Source organism: Lissotriton helveticus, chromosome 5_1, assembly GCF_964261635.1.
Source record: "Lissotriton helveticus chromosome 5_1, aLisHel1.1, whole genome shotgun sequence".
Lineage (NCBI taxonomy): Eukaryota > Metazoa > Chordata > Amphibia > Caudata > Salamandridae > Lissotriton > Lissotriton helveticus.
The window spans coordinates 127,779,880-127,801,674 of NC_136065.1; the positions used below are offsets into that span (position 1 = coordinate 127,779,880).

The 21,795-nt window shown below is 45.3% G+C and overlaps 1 protein-coding gene across 2 annotated transcripts in view; it reads left to right on the forward strand.

Moving 5' to 3' along the window:
• The first annotated feature begins 4,520 nt into the window (after nt 1-4,520).
• RAB14 (RAB14, member RAS oncogene family) overlaps nt 4,521-21,795 on the forward strand; it is a 187,658-nt gene continuing 170,383 nt past the window's right edge. The window contains exon 1 of one of the 2 annotated variants that reach the window (XM_078641872.1): nt 4,521-4,877. The gene's annotated coding sequence lies outside the window, so the exon portion shown is untranslated. The remainder of the gene's footprint in view (nt 4,878-21,795) is intronic. The other variant, XM_078641871.1, reaches the window with a different exon arrangement.

The window sequence follows — 21,795 nt, forward strand, 5'->3', positions numbered from 1 at the left end:
CCGGCCCTTCCCTGTCCGTGGGAAGCTCTTTCTCTAGAGCTGCCAAGCGCTCCTCCTGCTGGCATAGATCCTGTTCCAGCACTTTCTTAACCCCCACCTCCGTGGACATACAAACCCTCCATATCACCTCCTTCATCGCGTCCCATTTGATCGCCCTAGTGCTGGCCATGCCCTAGTTCACATCAAAATAGACATCCAGCCCATTTGTTATTGCATCTTTGTAGATTGGGTCTACAAAGGCTTCTAAGTTGAGCCTCCAAAGCCGTACCTTAGATCTCGGCCAGCCCAAAGAATATGTTATTAACAGAGGGGAGTGATCGGACAGATAGCGGGCCAGATATTGCATCTCCCCTATCTGATGAGCAGGTGTCATTTGAATAAAGAAATAGTCTAGTCTACTATAGGTATTGGCAGCAGGTGTGTGGCACGAATACACTCAACGGTCAGGGTCGCGGTGTCGCCATATATCCAATAAGCGATAGTTTTGAAGCATCTGGCCCATAGCCTCTCTCACTTTGGGTTTGGCATCCAGTTTTGGGGAGTGTCTATCTAACTCCCCATCAAGGGCACAATTAAAATCTCCTGCAACAATCAATTCTGTATCTGGATCCAGATCTATCTGCCCCAAGACTTGACTCAAAAACTCTCCATCATCACTATTCGGGGCATAAATATTTACCAAGCACATGCTGCGCCCATCTGGTGTCCCCTCCACCATCACATATCTCCCATCAGGATCTTGTCTAGTGTTTATAGCCTTTAAGGGAATTCCTGGTGCCACCCAAATAAGCGCTCCTCTAGCAAACCATGAGTAGGAGGTAGCATACAATTGACCCCTCCATCTGCGTTGAACATATTTAAGACAGTCTCCCCATAGGTGCGTTTCCTGGAGTAGGGCTATACTTATCTCATACCGCCTGAGGTATGTTGCCACCCGGATCCGTTTGACCACATCATTGAGCCCCAGGACATTCCCTGTTATAAATTTATATGTGTGTCACCTGTCATGAGTCGGCTGCTGTTGGTGCGGCGGCACCCGACATTCGTGTGAGGGACCCCCAATAGTGTTGTAGCGTGACCCCTCAAGTTGCAATCGCTTCTGAACTCTACAGACGCGGCATGGGCCAGACCAGGCAGTAACCCAAATAAAACAACATTGCAAACCCCCAGTCCCAACTCCCCCCACCCACAGGCAGTAGTACTTCATTCTCACAACCCAACCCTGGCCTGAGGACTCAGAAACCCGCCCCAAAACTCCACCCACCCCCTAGATCATCCTCCCCAACTTGAAGTAATGACTATGAAGTAACTAACTTTCACAAGTCAGGTAACTCCCTGGACTCGGATATTCAGCCAACTGACTGGCACCGCGCGGCCCCGCCCGACTGGTAGTCTAGCCAGGCTGCCTCAGCGCACTACAGCCAGCGAGTCGAAAGGGTATGTTGGCGGAATAGTGCCTACCTCCTCAAAAACGTTCCAGCCCCCTCTCACCCTTATTGTCTCTGGGCCCGAGACCCTTTCTTACGATCCCCGCAACAGAGTCAAGTGTCCTTCGGGTCAAATCTTGTACTCACAGTTTCAATGACCCAGAACCCCAAGGTCCCAATTCAGTGTCTGCCGCTCACGTGTCTCTGGAGCCCCCATCCACTGGGCGGTTGGCGCTCCCCAGTTCCGACTGCGTTTCCTGCGCCAGACATAATGGAGAAAACTGGTTCTGCATCGGGATCGCCTCCATCTCCGTAAGTAGGGCTCCATCCGGTCCCACCATGATGCGTCCTCCGTTTGACAAGCCCCGTACCCTGGGTCTCTGCTCACCCTTGTGACGTTGCTGGTTCCGTTGCCAACCACCCCTCTTCCTCTGTTCTTGCCAGCCCTGGTTTTGGTCCTGTCCAAGCCCAGTAAGTCCATCCAGTCTGTTACCTCCGGTGGGTTCCCAAAGAAGTGTACAATGTCCCCATATTGTAAACGGAACCTGGCCAGGAACATTAAACTATATTTGAGATTGAGGTTTCGCAATTGGCGTTTAACACCCAAGAAGTCATTTCGTAGATCCTGAACTTTTTTCGTATAGTCTGGGTAAATATGGATATCGTGGTTCTCAAATCTGGGCGGACCTTGGTGCGAATAAATTGCAGGATCATGTCCCGGTCCTTAAAGTTGAACAATCAAGCGATCAGGGCTCTGGGGGTGGGGATCCCGGTTTGGGCGGCGGGCTGAGGGAGCGATGGGCTCTCTCCACTGCAAACATCCTGGAGAGCCTGAGGTTTGGGAATGCTGAACCAATCGAACCTTCCAGAAATAGGTCTGCTGCCTGCCCCTCCGGCTTTTCTGGAAATCCCAAAAAGTTGAGGTTGTTCCTCTTCGACTGCCCCTCTGCGTCGTCTGCCCTATCCTCCAGCCGGGCTGTGTGGTCCTGAAGGGCCGTTAATGTCTCCTGCAGTTGACGGACCTCGGTCTTCAATGCGTTTAGGTCTCCTTCAGTGGTGGTAACCCGGTCCGCCACCTTCCTGAGATCCAGGTGCAAATGGTTGACCACGTTTTATTATTGCCAAACATTGGTTATGTTTATTAGGCTTGGTTGCATTGTGCCCGACTAATGTAAATATTTCATTTGATGTAAACTGGTGTAAATATTGTATAGGGTGCATATATGAAAATGTGGAAGTCAACCACAGCTTTGTTTGTCATTTTAGGTGGTTTATTTGTTTCACCTCTTGCGCCAAGGAGGATGAGTGTGTATGGTTTTTGTGGAGAGTGAATGGGTTTGTTTGGAAGTGTTTGAATGCAAGCGGATTGATTTTTTTGTTGAACTGCTTTTATTCACAATTTACTTTGGTCTATCACATGTATTAGAGTGTTCCCTTTGAGATATAAAAATTCAAAACAATTTGTGCTATTGAAATAAAAGCTACTAAAGAGCTTCTGGGTGTATTGGGGGATCAGTATTGGCATTCTTTTTGTTGTCTAGATTCTACGATGGCACATTGCATTCTTAAAAAGCACTCCAAGTTCCATGCGCTGTAGCACACACAGCAGAACTAAAAAAAAACTCTCTATCACTACAAAGATGCTTGAAGACAGTCTTGTATAAGGTAAGAGTAAGAAACTGATTATGAGTTGCTTGCTGTCTTCTGACCTGTGCGTAAACCTGTTCATACATGGGTCAGAATTACAAGTTAAAAGGTATTTAACGCATCCAACAGTTAGCTGATCTGTTAAGTACCTCAAGTCTCGCTAAATTTAACAGGGGAAATTTGTATGCTATTTATTCCCCAATAATTCTTAAAAGGTACTATTTATTACATGCCATAAATAATGAACTCCAGGGTATTGTTATTTACCAGGTGCGATAAATAGCACCTTTACTTGTAATCAGGCTCCTTTGCTTTAAATAGGAAGCTACTGTCTAGTACTCAGTTCCTGCACTTCTCTAAAATTAAAGAGAGGGTCCCAGCTCTTCCCAACACTGCTGCAATACTTTTAATGGGAGAGTACCTGCACTTCTCAGCAGAAAACAGGTACCTTGAGACAGTGAGTACCTTACTCCTATATTTCCATTTCAACCACTGGTCAGAGTGTTACCGTAGGTCTATTCCCGAAACTACATGTCCTCATTTTATAATATGGGTATTGTAACATAACTCTGATGACTAAATTAGGCAGCACCCGCTTGGAAAGTCTTTCGCTTCCTTGATATTTTGTAGTGATGCCATGAATGCGAATTCTGATCAAAAGGGTGAATGTTACTAAGACACCTTTTTGTCTCTAAAATGAAAAAAGTGTTTCCTTTTAGAAAGATTTCGATGTTCTAATGTGGTCTGCAGTCCCTCGAGACTGTGTTTGCAAACTTCTCAGTGTTTTCCAGGTCAATACAATGGAATGCTAATAGAATTAAGCTTTTTAGTATAATTTGCATTCTTTGATATCTCGCTCTGTTTAAGCAGTTATACAATCAAAACTATGAGTCCCATAATGCAAAGCAAAAAACTGGTATAGTTGCTAGTGCATGGAGCTACACAACTGTGCAGCTCTATATTCATGCAATAAAAAACCCGAAATAAATACATTGTGAAATATCTAACTATAAGTACCACAATGCAATAGGAGACCAGACACAGAAGAGCGTTAAAAGGTTATACCTGAGACATATGATGGTATGATGTAAATGGAACCCCCGCCGACGTCATCACCACGCTCCCCCCCTCCCCTCAAAAAAAAATCTTATTGAAAAGGGGTACGCGTTTAGTGAGCACCCTCTGCGAATTTTAATTAAAAAACTGTGAAATTGCGCAACTTCGTTAGTGGGGAGCACTTGACAGAGTTCGTGAAGTATTTCATTGCACAATAAGTATTTCTAAACGTATTTCCGGCTAGGCCTCGCATTCTGAGAAAAACTCGCTCAACAAGTAGGAATGAGCTCACAAAAAAACACACACAGAAACAGATGAAGCAAAGAACGCGCGCGGCCGCAGAAGAGCGCGTGACACCAAAGGGCGGAGAAACAGGCGCGTGATCGCTAAACGGTCGGCGCGTCTCGAGACGTCTGGGGACGCCGGGAGCTAGTGAACCGCAGGGCCCAGCGACGGCTCGCAGCCAACCGCCACCCTGTCAAGGAGTGCCGGGCGCGCGCGCCCCCTCCCTCCCACCAGCCAGTGCGCGGCCACAGGGAGCGTGACAGGAAACTCTGTGCAGGGGGGAAGCGCCGCCATCTTGGAAAGGAGAGGGGACGCGGTGGAGCCGAGACAGGAAGCCGAGGGTAGACCAGAGACCAAGGCTGCGGGGCGGAGCGGCAGGGACACCCGGGGCGACGACAGCGGTAGCCCAGACACCGCCAAGGCAGCAGAGACACACAGCAACAGCGACCCCACTCCGCCCCGGTGAGAGCGCAGCGCCGCCCAGTGCTGTCAAAGGCCCGGTGTACCGCAGGCCCCTTTATAGGCTGTCACTTTCGCCCCGACCCCCGAGACATCCCCCTGCACTGTGGGCACCCCTAAAAAGTCTCCTAAGACCAGTCGCGTCCACCCAGGCCCAGCCCTGCCCCCGGCTGTGAGGCCCGGCTCCTGTACCCGGAAGAGCCGGTGCCTCCTCTGCTGTCAAAACCAGTGAGCCGGGTGGAGGCAGGCCTCTCTGCACCAAGCCTGCTGCTAACACTAGCGTCTCCAGTGCTACACTTAACATCACACGTTCTCTCTTTACGTGAATGTACAATGTATCTCTTCCTTCATCCTTTGCAGTGCACAGTTTATTAGTATTTCAAAATGCATAGTACAGCCTATCCACGATGCGCACGCATGTTTTTGTTTATTAACTAGGCTTATTGTTCCCTCTTTACCTCCCCTTTGTTGATATTTTTTTTCTTTTCACCCTTTAATACATGAATATTTTGCATTTTCTTGTATTATTTAGCGCAACGTTTTCATCGCCCTTATTTCACGAGCGAATTGACCACACCCAATTAACAATGAAGTTATATTCTTTGAATTCGGCGTTTAAACCAGTTAACACCATTTACGTGGTTCCGAGGGTTTTGGTATATGTGAAATGTGATCATGGGCCACTGGTAATATCTGGCAGCTGTCCAGGCCAGCAGACACGTGAATTAACATGTCATTAGAAATCCTCCATGGCATTCTACAACTAAACTGTTTATTTGTTTAACGTTATTTGTTGTGCCACTTAAAGTGAAATTGCGTGTAACGTGAAAATATACTAGTAGATGCTAAAGATGAACATTACTTAGAGCATGTTTTAGAAGTAACACTCTTACCAAGACGGATACGTAAGTCTTTGGCTAGGGATGTTTAATAAGGATGATGGCCATTTATACGTGCGATGTGTTTTGTAAACACTCTTTTATGCAACTGTACCATTAGCTGTGTTGTAAGTAATGTAATGTAATGTTGGCTTCTTATATAGCGCACTAATCACCCCAAAGAGTCTCAAGGCGCTTGCTTTGGGAACCCGTCCTGGTTTTTCCCTGTGAGATAGCCCCTACTGGGCACCCCCAAGGTGAAAGCCAGGCATCCCGCTGCGGGGGGCCGTAGTGGAGATCGAGCAAGCTATTGCCCAGAGTTGCAGAGTGTGAGCCCCTGATTTGAGTAGGCACCGAAGCGAGAATTATCGAGTCCGTGGACATTTTGAGCTCAGGACCCTGCCACGTCGGGAATTGAACCCTGGTCCCGGTCTGACCTCTGCTTCAGGGTCTGCCTCCTCTAACCAGTGAGCCACACTTCTCCACTAAAGTGCCTGCTATACCGCATTTTTTTTTTTACAAGGTGTGCTGTATATAATATTGTGACTGTACAGTCACTTGAATGTAATGTGTCCTGCAGTCCAATGTCTCAAGATCAGCCTCTTCGAAATACAATTTTGACAAAGGCTGAATGCCTTCCCACTAGATGGATGCTTGGGCAAAGAACCTATGTTTTAACTCTAGTCACTGTTTTTATTTAAATGGTTGTTCTTTTCAACTGTTACAACCCGACTTCTTGTAAAGCACTCTAATCCCATGTGACCATGCTTGTGCTATAGAAAACGGGGAAAAAATAGTGGTTCTGTGTGACCCATTGAACGCCAACTGATGCAAACCTGCTGCTACTGTTGAGGAAAACACAAAAGACGTCGCATTCTGCCTTGTCCTTTTCATAGTTCCTTCAAGTCCAATCATATCTTTATCTTGGCATTTTATGTTGTTTCTGCGTAAAGTAACTGCAACATGTTTGGAGCTCCCTATCTTCCACGACCCTGCATTACTCCAAAACACGTCTCACTTAAACAACTGTGCAAACCCACGCATACTTTCATTATGCTCAACATATGGGTAGCCTTTTATTCAAAGATGGTAGTGCGTATATGCTTCTGTAAGGAAAGGTTTCTTTTTGCATGATCACCCCCAAATTTTTTGACTGGTGCTCCTGTTTCAACTCTGAAAGGGCACTGAGTCCCGTCAAACTGGTCTGTGTCAGTGCTCTTACCTGTTTAAAAGTATGTCTAATTGTCTCACACAAAATTGGCATACATTCAGTTTCTTATAAGTCCTCAGTATATGGCGCCAGGGATACCCTGACCTGTTGGTAGTGTCCCTCATGGCCTGCAGCACCTACTGTGCCATGGTGAGTGTGCCAAGGTAAAGCATGACTTCCATCCTGCCATTGCTGTCTGCCAAAACAGTTCTAAACTGCTGATTCTGCTTTTGCCATTAAAAGTAATGGCAAATCTAACTTTTTAATATTTATAAGTCACTCCAGAGGCAGGTATACTGAGCCCTAAAACCATTGCGCATGATATTAAAAAGATGGGCATGTGTTTTAGTAACTTTACTTGTCCTGACAGTGAAAACCCGCAGTGTATGTTTTACTTCAGAAAGTCTAGCAGCCCCATTGATGAGTGCAGTGTTACCCACTGTCACAGCTCAGCAGTGCTAATATCTGAATGTGACTACTAAAGAGTATACTTCAAGGTATCAAAATAATTATTTGTTAAGTCTAGCTTGTTCTAGTCGATTTGAATGTAACCTTTGCACAGAAGGTTGCCCCTCTTTTGCCCAACTTTTCCCCAACTTTTCCCGTGACTGTTTACGGTTGCACACAAGCTTTTGTTCTCTTGACAGCCTGCTACCCTCTTAGGGACAGGTGAGAACCATAGTCAGGAAGGAAAACAAATGATCTGCCAAGGCAGGAGGTGTGATTTCCTTCTAGCTGGAAGGCCAAACAGGGTGTGAGCCAAAAAGGTGAGCTTCAAAGGAAAAAACATATTTGAAAGGCAAATGGTAGTCACACTCGAGAGGTGCTGCTCTTTTGACTTAGCAGATAGGCTGGCATTTCAGACAAAGAGAGAAGCTGTTGCCAAACCTTTTTTCCATGGGTAGATGGCCCACAGGTGGACACACCTTTTGGATGGACTAGGGAGCCCCACACATCAAGGGAAGGTTCTGCGTTTTTGGGAATGGGTAGAATGGTATGTTTTGGGCTAGCCAGATACCACTCTTCGCTGGATGTCGTCCCTAGGCGAGAGGAGTACTGGTAGCCCATTGGCTAGTCAAACATCTACAGGGCCATAAAAGCTGAAGAAGCCTGCCATGGTGAGTTGGTAGCTAAGAACACATAATCGTCACTGACTGCCAAAGTGTGGTCTAAGATCAAGTTCAGGCCCTCAAAAGTTTCACTCGAATCTGCTGGACCTGGTAGAGTAATTAGAGTACAGTTTGGTGGCTTGACAAGGGAGGTACTGCCATTTAAAAGAATCCACAGGTTTTCGTGGTAGTGGAGGCCAAGATGTATCTGTTTTTTGGCAGCACTTCACATGAACTTCAAGGGACAATGGCCTCTGAGACCAAAGTTGCCCCACTGTGTTCGTGGACTGAGGGGTGGCCACAGGAAGGTCCCCCGACACCGGCTCAGCATCCTTTATCCCATGCATCACTACTACTACTTTGATTCCTATGACGCTTCACCCGTAGACTGCTTTAACTGCAAGGTAACTGTTACTCTGTACATTATTGTTCCCTGTGACTGGCTCAGTTCGGAGCTGGTTGCGACAAGAGCCGTTGTCAAGTAACTTGTGATGGCTAACCCTAAATCGCAAGTCGCAGTAGATTGCAGTGATTTATTGTTCTTAGTGAAAATCTGTGATTTGTTTCTTTGAAAATTCATATCACCGGTACACTCTAGTGGATTTTTGTCATTGAAGTGTTTTTAAGACAAAAATGCACTCTATTTTTATAAATAGGAGTCTGTGTTTTTCTTTATATTCAACTGTTTTGGTACTGCTAAATGCTTATCACTTGTTCATTTGTTAAATCCTGACTGCAGTGGCTCAGAGCCTGACTGCTGTGGCTCAGAACCACAGCTACCCAGGACTGAGCTAAGGTTTTTCATACGGACCTGATACTTAATTGTGCTTTTATTACACTGCGAGGGTGCACACAACCACACTATATATTAGACCACTTCCCTCACATCGTCTTTAGGCATTCATCAGGTGATTTTGTTACCAAACTCCCAACCCCCAAACAGGCAACATAATTTACAATAACTAATGTCAAATGGGTATTCTAGTGAACCAGTCACCGAGATTTGGAGGGATCATTTTGTTATCTTGTAGAACTACCTCAAAGTGATGAGTTTGCCATCAATCAGGAACATTTGGTTACAGAGGCAAGTCCATAAACTGAAGAGAGACAAGGTGTAGCATTCTAACAAGCTATATAGCAAACCGTTTTGTTTGTACACATTTGATGGAGCTAAATATTAATAAACATATCAACTGCTAATTAGAACCTACCCTGAAATGTGATATGTTCATTGTGCACATTTTATGAGAGCCAGGGGGATCAATGAACATGAGCAACAGGTAAGTTTAGTTTACATTTGAGGAAAGAGACTGTCTAATGAGCATATGTATGACACAGGAAACAGCAAAGCAATGCAGCCGTTAACCACGCAGTGCCTTTGTATTTTTTATTTATTTACAACACTTATAGAGCGCACAAATACCAACCGGTGTCCTGGCGCTCAAGTGGTAACTCCCTGAGACTAAGGTTCCGCGGCTAGAGGGTAAAGAGCCATGTTTTGAGTTTTTTTCTAAATGCTAACAGATTGGTGTTTAACTTAAGGGTCAGGGGGAGGGAGTTCCATGCCTTTGCTGCTCCCCCAACAAAGCTCCTGCCCCCCCCGCGTGCCTTCCTGATCCGAGCTGTCTTAATCAACCCCATACTGGCAGACCTCAGTTGTCTCCCTGGTCTGTACCATTAGAAATGGTCCTGAAGAAACACCCTGCCCAGACCATGCAGTGCCTTGAAGACAATGCAGAGGGCTTTAAACATAATCCTCTTCCGCATTGGGAGCCAATGCAGTTTCTCCAGCTCCTTAGTGACTGAAGAAAACTTGGGCAGGCCCCCGATAAGGTGGGCAGCCGAATTTTGTAGGATCTGAAGTTTGTTCAACACCCCCTGTTGAGCCTCGAGAAAGAGGCTGTTACAGTAATCGAGGCGCGAAAGAACGAGTGCCGTTACCACAGTCTTTTTGCTTCCCTCCGGTAAGAAGGGGAGAACTTTCTTGATAGTTTTCAAAATCCAGTATATGGAGGAGGTTAGTGCCTTGACTTGGGGTTTGAAGGAATGTTGGTTGTCTATAATGACTCCCAGGTTCTTCACCTTTTGAACCGGAGATGGCTGAGTTCCCATATCTGTCGGCCACCATCTGGGGCTCCAAAGGTTTGAGTTGGACCCAAAGACAAGCACCTCAGTCTTGGAGGAATTCAATTTTAAACAGCTTTTTGCCATCCAGGAGCCGACTGCAAACATGCAATCCTGAAACCTAGCTGCCACCCCCAGCTCTTTCCCCGGAAGCACCGAGACCACAATCTGGGTGTCGCCTGCGTAGGATGTTAACTCAAACCCGAAGGATCGGATCACCGGGGCAAGAGAGGATACATAGATATTAAATAAAGTGGGGCTAAGGGAGGATCCCTGAGGGACCCCCCCGGGAGTTTGAAAGGTCTTGATTCGAAGTCACCCATAGCCACCACTTGTACCCGGTCTTTCAGGAAGGCCTTCAGAATGTTGAGTGCTTGCCCCTGGATCCCGCAGCCCTCCAATTGGTCCACCAACATAGCGTGGTGGACCGTATCGAAGGCTGTTGACAGATCCAAAAGGATCAGCACTGCTTGGCCCCCTTCGTCAAGCACCTTCTGGACCTCCTCTGTGGATTTGATCAGGGCGGTCTCAGTGCTGTGTCCTTCCCTAAACCCATGTTGGGCCTGGTCTAGACCCTTCGAGTTGCGCAGGAAGGAACAGAGCTGGGAGTTTATGATTTTCTCAACAAGTTTTACCGGCAGTGGTAATCTGGCAATTGGCCTATAGCTGTTGGGGTCCGTGATATCCAGTGAGGGTTTTTTAAGTAGTGGGCGAATGGATGCCCGCTTCCACACTGTGGGAAAGTCGCCCTTCTCAAACATTACATTGAAAATACTGGCTAAAGAGTCTGCAATAGGGACGGCTGCCAGCTTTGCAATTGACGTAGGGCAGGGATCATAAGGTGAGCCGGATTTAGTTGCCATCAGTAGTTTTAAAACATTTCCAGAGTTTACTGGCTTGAAGGCAACAAATTTTTCCTCCGAAGACCCGGCAGGAAATACCCTACGGGACCCCTCAGCAAGTCTGAGGGTCACCTGCTGTTCAAGTGTGGTAAAAATTGCTTGAACCTTATTCAGGAAGAAGTCAGCCAATGACTCACAAAGTTCGATATTGGGAGGCACAAAAATCGATTTAGGGGAGGTTAGACTGACCACTGTATCGAAAAGTTCCTTGGCTGAGTTCTTGGCCTTCTCAATTCTGTCCGTATAATATGCATTCTTGGCCTTCCTGATGTTCTCTTTATATGACCTAAGACTGATTTTTAGTCTTCCTTTATCAAGTTCGTGATAGTTCACTCGCCAGATCCGTTTTCTTTCTCTAAGCTCATCTGAGTACCATGGGGCCGAGGGAACCGGCCTAGTAGGTCGACACAGCTTGGGCGGAACTAACCTGTGACAAGCCCTATCGATCCACTCCGTGTACTCGGTAGTAGCTTTATTCACATCAGTATGCATGACTGGGGGCTGTACCATCAGTGGTTTTCCAAGCCCTACACATTTTGGTTAATTGCCCCTCTCCCAGAGTCTTCTTGCCCAGAGGGCTAAGAATGGAGAATAGCACCACCCCATGGTCTGTCCAGGGCATGGGATCAGCCTAGGTAAAGACCAAATCTGGATTATTCGAAAATATCCCATCTAATGTATGGCCGGCCTGATGCGTTGCCCCAGAGACCAGCTGGGTCAATCCTACTGCGGACATTACTTCCCGTAGAGCCATAGTGTCCACATCGGTGATACTTTCAAAATGAAAGTTTAAATCGCCCAGAACCGTGAAGGAGTTGGTGCAAAGGGCTTCCTCCAAAATACTACCCACTGTTTCCAGAAAAATAGACTTCGTCCCAGGAGGTCTATACAGGAGGCAGCCCTTAAACGTTTGATGATTGGAGAGCTCCAACTTAAACCCCAGGGCCTCACATGCCACTGAGGTCACTGGGAAAAAGGCTCCTTGAAGGGACTCTTGGTGGATGATAGCCAAACCCCCTCCCTTTTTACCAGGTCTATCCAGTACAAAATTACGGTAATTTGGTGGGGTAGCCATGACCAGATCCTGCATCCATCCACGTCTCGGTGATAAAGGCTATTTGAACATTTCTGTCCAAAATAAGCTCAGCACACTCAATGCTGTGCTTTACCAATGATCTGGCGTTAATGAGGAGACAGTTGGTAATTGGATCCCTTCGACTTTCTTTGGACAAGTAGGAATGGGTGAAGGCCCTGGTTTTACCCCCAATAATCGGTGGAAGATTAACTTTACATTAAGGACAGCATTGCGGGCCTCCTTGCAGATCTTTATCTGGGGCCATCGCAATGCAGCCAGTCTTCTCACCTACCCCTCGCAGACTCCAGAGCTGCGCTCGATTGTAAGTTACCCTCCTTAGAGGATCTGGGGGAGTCCGGCCAGGGGTAGTGGCGCTGAGCGCGGGCCCGGCGCGGACGGGCGCAGACGGGCTTGCCTTTGGCGCGCTGCCGGCGCGCCCGCTGCGCGGACGAGGCCCTATGATCATTTTATAGGGGAGGGAGGAGGGTGGGAGGCTGCGACAACTAGTCCGCAGACCTTCCCCTCCCTCCAAGATGGCTGGTCCCTGTGCCTCCTTCCGTGTCGGCGCCTACTCGGCTGCACGGGGGTCGGGAGATAGTACACCAGCAATGTAAATAACCGGCGCCACCAGCCAGCGTGTTCAAATCTAAAGTGGTGAGTGCAGTTCAATTTCAAGTTTAAAACGATAGTGCAAACAAGTTCGTTTTAAAAGAAGTCAATTAAAAATCGTGCAATCCACCTTAGTTCAAACAGAATCCTTTAAAATAGATTACAGTTAAAATCGTGCAGTCGAGAATCCTTTAAAATAGATTACAGTTAAAATCGTGCAATCAACAATCACAGTCAGTGTTTGAGCTCAATTTCCGACCTTAATCCCCCGGCTTTCTGCCTCAGGGGTGTAACCCGGCTGTTACAATGCAGATACCATTACCACACATTACCTTTACCAGGCATACCTTTACAACAAACTTCCGTTGTAAAGGCATGAATATGAGAGGCATATGCGGGGTAAAATTTTCACAAGTAAATGTAAATATGTTGCAGGTGGTAAGTGTATGTGTGTGTGTGTATAAATATGTGTATATAAATAAAAAAACAGTGGTTACAGGGATGTTATAGTTAAGCTCCTATCTCTCTTGTACAAAACCAGTGAAATTCAGCAGTTATAATTACCTGAGTTAACTATACGCCCCACAATGTACTGCTTATAAGCTCACATATTACATCACTCATGACATGGTCAGTGACATCACTAGTTACATCACTGACATCAAGTGAGTGTAAGTTTTTAAAAGACTTTGAGTGTTAAACATATATACTAACCTACTACAAAAGTTAAATCCGTGTACTAGGTGCATCACTACTGAGTGATACTACTGCTAACATATATTAAGTGAGTGGCTTTGTGACTGTATTTATCCTTTGTGTATGGGTGTGCAAGTGGTTCTATGGGTGTATGGGTGTGTGAGTAGCTGTGTGGGTGAGATGCTCTGTGAGTGGTGGTATTAGTGGAGTGGTGTGGCTCACTGGTTAGAGGCGGCAGACCCGGAAGCAGAGAACGGCCCGGGACCAGGGTTCAATTCCCAACGCGGCAGGGTCGTGGACCAGGGTCAGCGGACTCGATAATTCTCGCCTCTGTGCCTACTCTAACCAGGGATCAAACTCGGCAACTCTGGGCATTAGCTTGCCTCATCTCTACAACGGCCCCCCACATTCGCCGGGGATGCCTGGTTTCAACTTGGAGATACCCAGTAGGGACCATCTCACAGGGATAGCCAGGACGGGTTCCCCAGCGGTCTACAGCGCCACAACGCCTCAGGGCAGCAGTGCGCTTTACAAGACACATACATTTACATTTAGATTTACATTAGTGAGTGTGTGCATCAGTGCTTTTGGTGTGAGAGGCTCTATTGGTGAGTGGGTGTGCAGTGACTGAGTGAGTGGGTGTCTGACTGTATGAGTGAGCGACTCGGTGTGTAAGTGTCTGTATGGATGAGTGAGGGGCTTTGAGTGGGTGTTTTAAGTGAGTGTGTGAATGGTTGTATTGTAGTGTGTGTGTGGCTGTATGGGGGAGTAAGTGGATGTGTGATTGCTTGTATTGTGAATGGGTATGTAAGTGTTTGAGTTAGTGCTTGTATGGGTGAGGGAGTGGCTGTGTTGTGGCTGTATGGGTGAGTGAGTGGGTGTGTGAGTAACTGTGTAGGTAAATAAGTGGGTGTTAGTAGCTGTATGGGTGAGTGTGGCTATGAGTGGCTGTACGGGTGAGTGACTGGTTGTATGAGTGAGAGGGAGTGTAAGTGCCTCCATGGCGGAGTGATTGTGTGTGTGAGTGCTGGTATGGGTCTGTGAATGGTTATGTGAGTAGTTGTATAGGAGTGGGAGTACAAGAGGTTGTATGGGGTGTGAATGGTTCTGTGGATGATGCCATCAGTGATGTCACTGACCATGTCATAAGTGATATAATATGTGAGTTCACAAGTGCATTGCGTGGGCGCAAGTTATAGGTAACTCAGGTAACTAAAACTGCTGAATTTCACTGGTTTTGTATGAGTGAAATCTGAGCCTAACTATAACGTCCCTGTAAAGAGATGGGAATGCAACAGTGTGCATGTCATACACTATATGTGTGGCAAAATGAACACCCTCAATAATACCCACAGGTTAGATGTGTACACCCACATATCAATATCGTAGTCCATAAAATCTTCTTTTTGTGAGAAAAAACACACTAGGCAATGGGAAAGGGCAACAGAAGGGTTAGAGGAATTGGCAGAGTAGATTATTAGGAATTCTCCATTTGAACAGTCGGGTGTCCCATCTAAGCTTCATATTGCAAATTAAGCAAAAGGGGAATGACCCCTGGCATGCGAACACAGAAACCGAGGTCACTGATCAAGTTGGCACAGCATTACCACGGAGAGGTTAGATAGACAAACAGAGGTGGGCACGTGACAGTCTAATTATTATAGATGATGATGCATTTCCTCATCCGTACTATGTCCCATTTCGGTACATCTTAAACGGCACATCCAAATGTCTTCCATGCGATACAGGGCCAATTCCCGCTTTCCACCACGGGGGTGCACAGGGATGTGATCTATACCATAAAACCAGACTTTGCAATCACCACCATGATTGACCCCCGTATGGTAAGTCATTGGATATTTTAGGTCATTGTTCTTGATCACATGTATATTCTCTTGTATGCGTTGCTTGAGTGGTCTAACAGTACTTCCAACATATATCCTTTCACATCCACAGCCCAATATGTATACCAGGTACTTCGTCTTACAATTTATGAAGTGTCTTATCTCAGTTCAGTTCAAATAACTTTATTCGATTCAATCGAATCATAAAAGTTTACATACATACATTAAATAATAAAATAAAAAATGCTTAGGAACATTTTGTGTAAAGGGAAAGTAAGTTCCTACCATTCTGCAACACATTTATACAAAATACCAAATATTAAAAACCCCTAGGATCTCTAAAAACTTAAATTCATTTTAGTATTCATAGCTTTTCCTGATTAAAAAAACAATTCTGTTGAAGTTCAGCACAGCGCTGCAAATAACAGCAGTAGATAATGACCGCAAATAATTAAAACCCTCCTGGTAAGTGCAGGGACGAATTTCCTTTAAAATGGGCTTGATAAAACGTGCCCTTGTGTCTTTATAAAGTGTGCAAAACACCATAAAGTGCATTGTACTCTGATGGGCTAAATTATTGCAAGGACAGGGGGGTTAGGCTCTCACACCAACCCGCCTGTTTAGGAAAACCCACAAGAAAGTGCAACGTGCAAAGACAGATTCTAGTCATAAGGAAACGCGAGTGAACATGCATGGTATTTCCCAAAATTTGTTTTTTTATTCTTTGTTCCAGATTGGTCCAAATTTGATATTCTCTGAACGGAATGTATCCATTCTTCTATAGGAGAGCAGGCTAAGATCCATTTAATGCACAGCCCTCTTCTAGCCAGAAGAATCAGAGTGAAAAACAATGCTCTATGTTTTCGTGTTAGGAAGCCTCCGTCTAAATCCCTCGGAAGTTTCCCAAAAATGATGGCTACAGTTGTTAGTTTTATTTCAAACCCCATAATATCTGAAATGGTCTTACCTACTTTCTGCAATAAGGATGTATTACCGGGCAGCTCCAAAAAATGTGCACCTTATTTGCCTTATCTTCTCTGCATTTTGGACACATCTGAATCTCTCGACTTCCCATTTTCGATAATTTCTGGGTTGTCCAGTAGGCTTTGTGTACTGTGAAGAGGTTGTTCTTTTTAAAGGTGCAGCATTTACGTAAGACCATTAAAAAAATCAAAAATACTTGCCCAGTATTTTCGAGGTCTTCATCTGGCAGGTCCTTCTTCCAAATCTCATCAAATGAGGCCTGCATCTCTTCTCCGTTCTGGACTAATGGCCAGTACCACACCGATACTTCTTTTGACTTTATTTGGTGAGAACATATTTTCGAAGCCAGTTCCAAGTTGCCTTTTAGCTCTTTACTTATAGACTTTGCCCAACTATTCAGCTGATAATATTTAAACTTTGAAACTGAGTTCTCGCATATCGCTGAGAAATGAGGCCAGGAGATCAATTCAGCATCAACAATCAGTTGCCCCCAAGTGGTGATGCCACAGGCGCGGAGAGGAGTTGCCAGGGCATCTTGCATGCATGTAGGCGTTCCTGGGGAATCCCAGACTGGTGCTACCTCGTTGTAATACTGTATTTTTAGGAGGCATCTCACCTTGGTCCAAAGCTTCATAGCTGATAAAAGTCTTCAATTTAACCTTTTAAAATATTTTGTATGCCCGAATTTTAAAAGAAAGCACCCTGCTTGTTGAGAGAACTTTGTTGTAAGGGCTTTATAAAGTGGGGAGAAGAATTCGCTTTCCGACAATGATTGTCGAAATTTTTTTAAATGAAAGGCACAAAAATATAAATTTAGATCTGGGGTTGCTACGTCTCCGTAAGCTTTTTTCTTTCCAAGCTTCTTTAAAGCAATTCTGGGATTTTTATTTCCCCGAGATAAAACTTGAAAAAGCCCCTGCTTTTGGGAAGTCTAGAGGGATAGTATTAAATAAAAATGTATATTTTGGCAGAATTGACATTTTCAGTACATTTGATTTGCCTAATAGTGAAAGTGTGAGCCCCCCCCCCCCATGTTTGAAGTTGTGATCTTACTTTTTTTGTTACTTTTTTAAAGTTAACCAGTGCTATTTTATCGATATTTTGGACTATCTGAATGCCAAGGTATCTAATTTCCTTCTTTATGTGAGTACTCCTGAAATTGGTGTTCCATTTCATTAATTCGTTTTTTTGCTGATTGATAAGGTATCCAGAAACCTTTCCAAAGCTCTCAAGTTCAGACCATATCTCTGGGAATGATTTTTCTAAATTGCCAGTGTATATTATGAGGTCGTCTGCGTATAAATCAATTTTATTTCTCCCATCCATTGCATTTAAAGGGGATAATATTTTGGCAAGCTCTCAATTGACACGCTAAGGGTTCAATATAAATATTAAAGAGTAAAGGAGACAGAGGACACCTTGTCTAGTTCCTCTTCCTATTTGTATTGACCTGGTTAATTACCCATTATTAGGATTTTAGCAGTTGGATTTTTGTAAATAGCTTTGATTGCTGTTGCAAAGGTTTCGCACAGATTAAGATGTTGAATTACTTTAAAAAGGAAGGACCAATTGACCCGTTAAATGCTTTAGCAGCATTGAATGTCATTACTGCTAAAGGGCTCTTATAAGTCTGAGCCATATCTATCGCCCCAATTGGGTCATGTGTCAGTTCACTAAGCTGCCTTCCCTTCATGAACCCTTTCTGATCTTGATGTATTAAAGGGCTTATTACTTTAAACGTTTGGTGATAATCAGGGTATATATTTTGTGGTCACAGTTCAAGAGTGAGATAGGTCTATAAGACTCACAGAGTCTTGGATTTTTATTTGGTTTAACAAAATTTTTATAATGGCTTTTTCCCACGATGTGGGGGGGTTTTGACCTTCTAGAAAACATGAGTTAAACAATTGGGAAATTTGGGATAATTGGGTGGATAGGAGCCCCTCTGTTTAAAAATAAAAGTCCCTTATCGCTAGTTTTTGTTGATTTGTAGAATTACAGTCTTGTTATATGAAGATTTTGGTCTCCCTGTGATACCTCTCTACCGTTTATTTTTGTTTTCTTGGTCCGATGATTAAGAATATGCCATAAATGGAGCGTACTGGTAGGGATGCCATTGCTCCAATAAAAGAATCAAGAATCGGGTTGGATTCATTACAAAGAAGCCATAGGGGTGAATCCTGAAATACTTGGTGTCCACCTCTCCCTTGTGGAGTGACCGGAATTCCACCAAACCCAGCCATAGGGGTGAATCTGGAAATACTTGGTGTCCACCTCTCCCTTGTGGAGTGACCGGAATTCCACCAAAACCATCCTGGCCATTTGTGATGGGCGGAAGACTCCTTTCCTTGAGTTTAACGCATATTGAAAATAAATGAGGACATAATGCATGGTAAAAGACGAGTAAAATTGCTGTTGGCTTTGAGACTCAAAATCTGGTGTTCCATTATCCTGATTAGACATGCATAGTTCAGTTCAAAATGTTTTTTTTATTACCTGTTTCATGTTTGATTGGATACCATCGGGATTATCATAATTTTTCACGCCTATTTTATAAAAAGTATCTTTAATATAACGAAGCCAAGGGAGTGAAATTGCGTTATCAAGATTCATACAGTCTCTGAGGATACTCCTTGAGAATAATAGGTCCTCCAAAGTCCAGATTTTACCCCTTAAAATCAATGGGGCAATATTTATCCTATCTCACAAAATCCAAACCTACTTCAGAGTGGTAGAAACGTGTTGGAGAACTGCAGGGATTCATCAATAGTCTTTTTAAAAATGTGTTCTCTAGAATCTGAATCTAGGAACTTTTGTGGTAACCCCATACTCCTGCCCCAAAGGTGGCTACCGATAGACATTTTAATTTATATAGAGTTATCATTTCAGCTACCGGCTTGTGTCCAAGCATACAAGCAAAGCGAAAAAGCCCCTCTATTGTTCTGCTGGTTTGTTGAATCCTAGCCACAATTAGGTGTTCCCAGTTTAATTTATTATTAAAAGCATTCCCCAAGTAGGTAAAATTTGACAACATTTCAATAACTTTTTCCCTTACTACAAATGTCCTTGTTTTTGCTTGGTTGGGGCCGCATACCATAATAAATGATTTGTTAAAATTGAACTTTAGGTCAAATGCCAGCATATATTAAGTAAACACGTTCAGACATTTTTGGAGGCTATTGACCGTTAAGGTAATCAAGACTGTGTTGTCTGCATAGGACAGTAATGGAACCTGTTTGCCTTCTATGCCTGGGAAGTCCAATTTCTGTTTTAACAAGAATGATTCCAGTCCATTTGAGTATATTAGAAATAAAAAAGGGTCCAGGATACAAACCTGGCGTACCCCCTCAGTTGAAGCAATGGGCCTAGTCTTCTCTCCACCAAGACCAAAACGGATAGCTACAGTGGTAGATGCATGTAACCTACACAACAGGGTAACAAGGGGTTCTTTGGAACCCAAATTTTTCATTAGTGACCACAACTTCCCCCGACTCACTGTATCGAAGGCACTGGACAAGTCCACGAAGGCAAGGTATATTGCCCCCCCCCCTTCCCTCCCTGGCCCTCATGCACTTGCCCATAATCATGGACAAGTTGAGGCACTGTTCTTTGGTTCCCATCCCCTTTCTGAAGCTGTATTGAGTATTAGATATGAGTTCAGAGGCATTAGCCCATGACTCCCAAACGTGCAAGGATTACCCTCCCCATAACCTTGCACGTAGCATCACTTGAAGAGATCGGCCGGTAGCATGTGGGGTCATTCCTGTTACCTTTTTTAAAAATTGGGACTACCACTGCATTTCTCCATGACAATGGGATATGACCCACTATTGCTGCTTTAAAAACATTTAACAACAAGGGACCCCAAAGTTATATTTATTATATATTTTATTTGAGATTTATAAAGCGCATAGCTACCCTAGGGCATCCCAGTGCTGAAATGACCATAGATCCAGAGAGGAAGAGGGAAGGGGAGAATGAGAATTTAAGGGAAGAGCCAGGTTTTCAATTGTTTTCGAAAACTGAGGAGGTTATGTTCTCTCCTCAAGGCAAGTGGGAGGGAGTTCCACAGTTTTGGGGCATTGTAGGAGAACAGGCGGCCGCCGGTTCTGGCCTTCCTTATCCTTGGGACGCTGGCAAGAGCGAGAGAGTCGGATCTTAATTGTTTGTTGGACTGATGAGGTTTCATCAGAGGTTTCATCAGAGGTCTCAGGATAGGGGGGCCTTCGTTGTGCATTATTCTGTGGGAGATGCACAGGGTCTTGAAAGTAATCCGTTCTTTCACTGGGAGCCAGTGAAGGCTTCTGAGAGCTGGTTTGGCCGAGCATCTCGCTTTAGTTCCAGTTAGGATTCTGGCAGCCGCGTTCTGGGCGCACTGCAGTCTGTGAACCACTGATGCTGGAGACCCCAGATACAAGACGTTGCCGTAGTCCAGTCTGGAGTTCACCAGCCCCTGCATCAGTAGCTTTCTTGATTGGGAGGGGATCAGGTGGAGGATCTTTCGGGACATCCGGATGAGGCCGAAGCAGGTGCCTGCGGTTTTTCTGGCCTGAGTTTTAAAGCTGAGGTCCTGGTCCAGCCAAATACCAAGACTTTTGACCTCGGTCTTAGGGGTTGGTAGCGCTCCCATGCATGGGGGCCAAGAGAGGGTTGTAGGGATCTTGTGTGGATTTCCAAGGAGAAGTATCTCCGATTTATCTCCGTTCAGTTTTAAACGAGATTCGCACATCCACTGGTACACCCTGTCTAGGCAACAAGCCAGGTTATGTAGGCTATTACTCGATTGGTTGAGAGAGACCACCAGCTGGGTGTCGTCGGCAACAATGTCCTCTAAAGGGGACATGTAAACATTAAAAAGCGTGGGGCTCAGGGAGGAACCCTGGGGGACCCCACACTGGAGTGGCTGGGCCTTGGACGTGGCGGTACCATCTGCCACTTGGAAGGATCTTTCTTCCAGGAAGGATTTGATCCAAGCTAGGGCGGAGTCAGTGACTCCTATCAGACTTAGCCGGTGGACAAGGGTTGCGTGGCCCACCGTGTCAAAGGCGGCACTCAGGTCGAGGAGGATCACTGCCACTGATCCTCCTGCGTCCATGATGCTTCTAGCCTCTTCGACCACGGCTAACAGTGCGGTGGCTGTACCTTGTCCAGGTCTGAACCCTGTCTGGGATTGGCGTAGCAGATGGTTGGCTTCCAGGAGTTTAGAGAGTTGCTGGTTGGCCATACGTTCGGCAATTTTGCTGATGGCAGGGAGCAGCGATATGGGTCTGAAGTTGGTTGGATCCGTGGGGTCTAGGTGAGGTTTTTTTTAGGAGAGCCCTGACCGTGGCTTTCTTCCAGTTGGCCGGGACAGAGCCTAATTTAAAAGAGGCATTAATGAGATTAGTGAGAGAAGGAGCCACCGTAGAGGCGACCAGTTTAAGCTTGCTGATGGGAGCTGGATCTGACGGGGAACCACTTTTTACGGTTTGTAAGATGGACAGAAACATC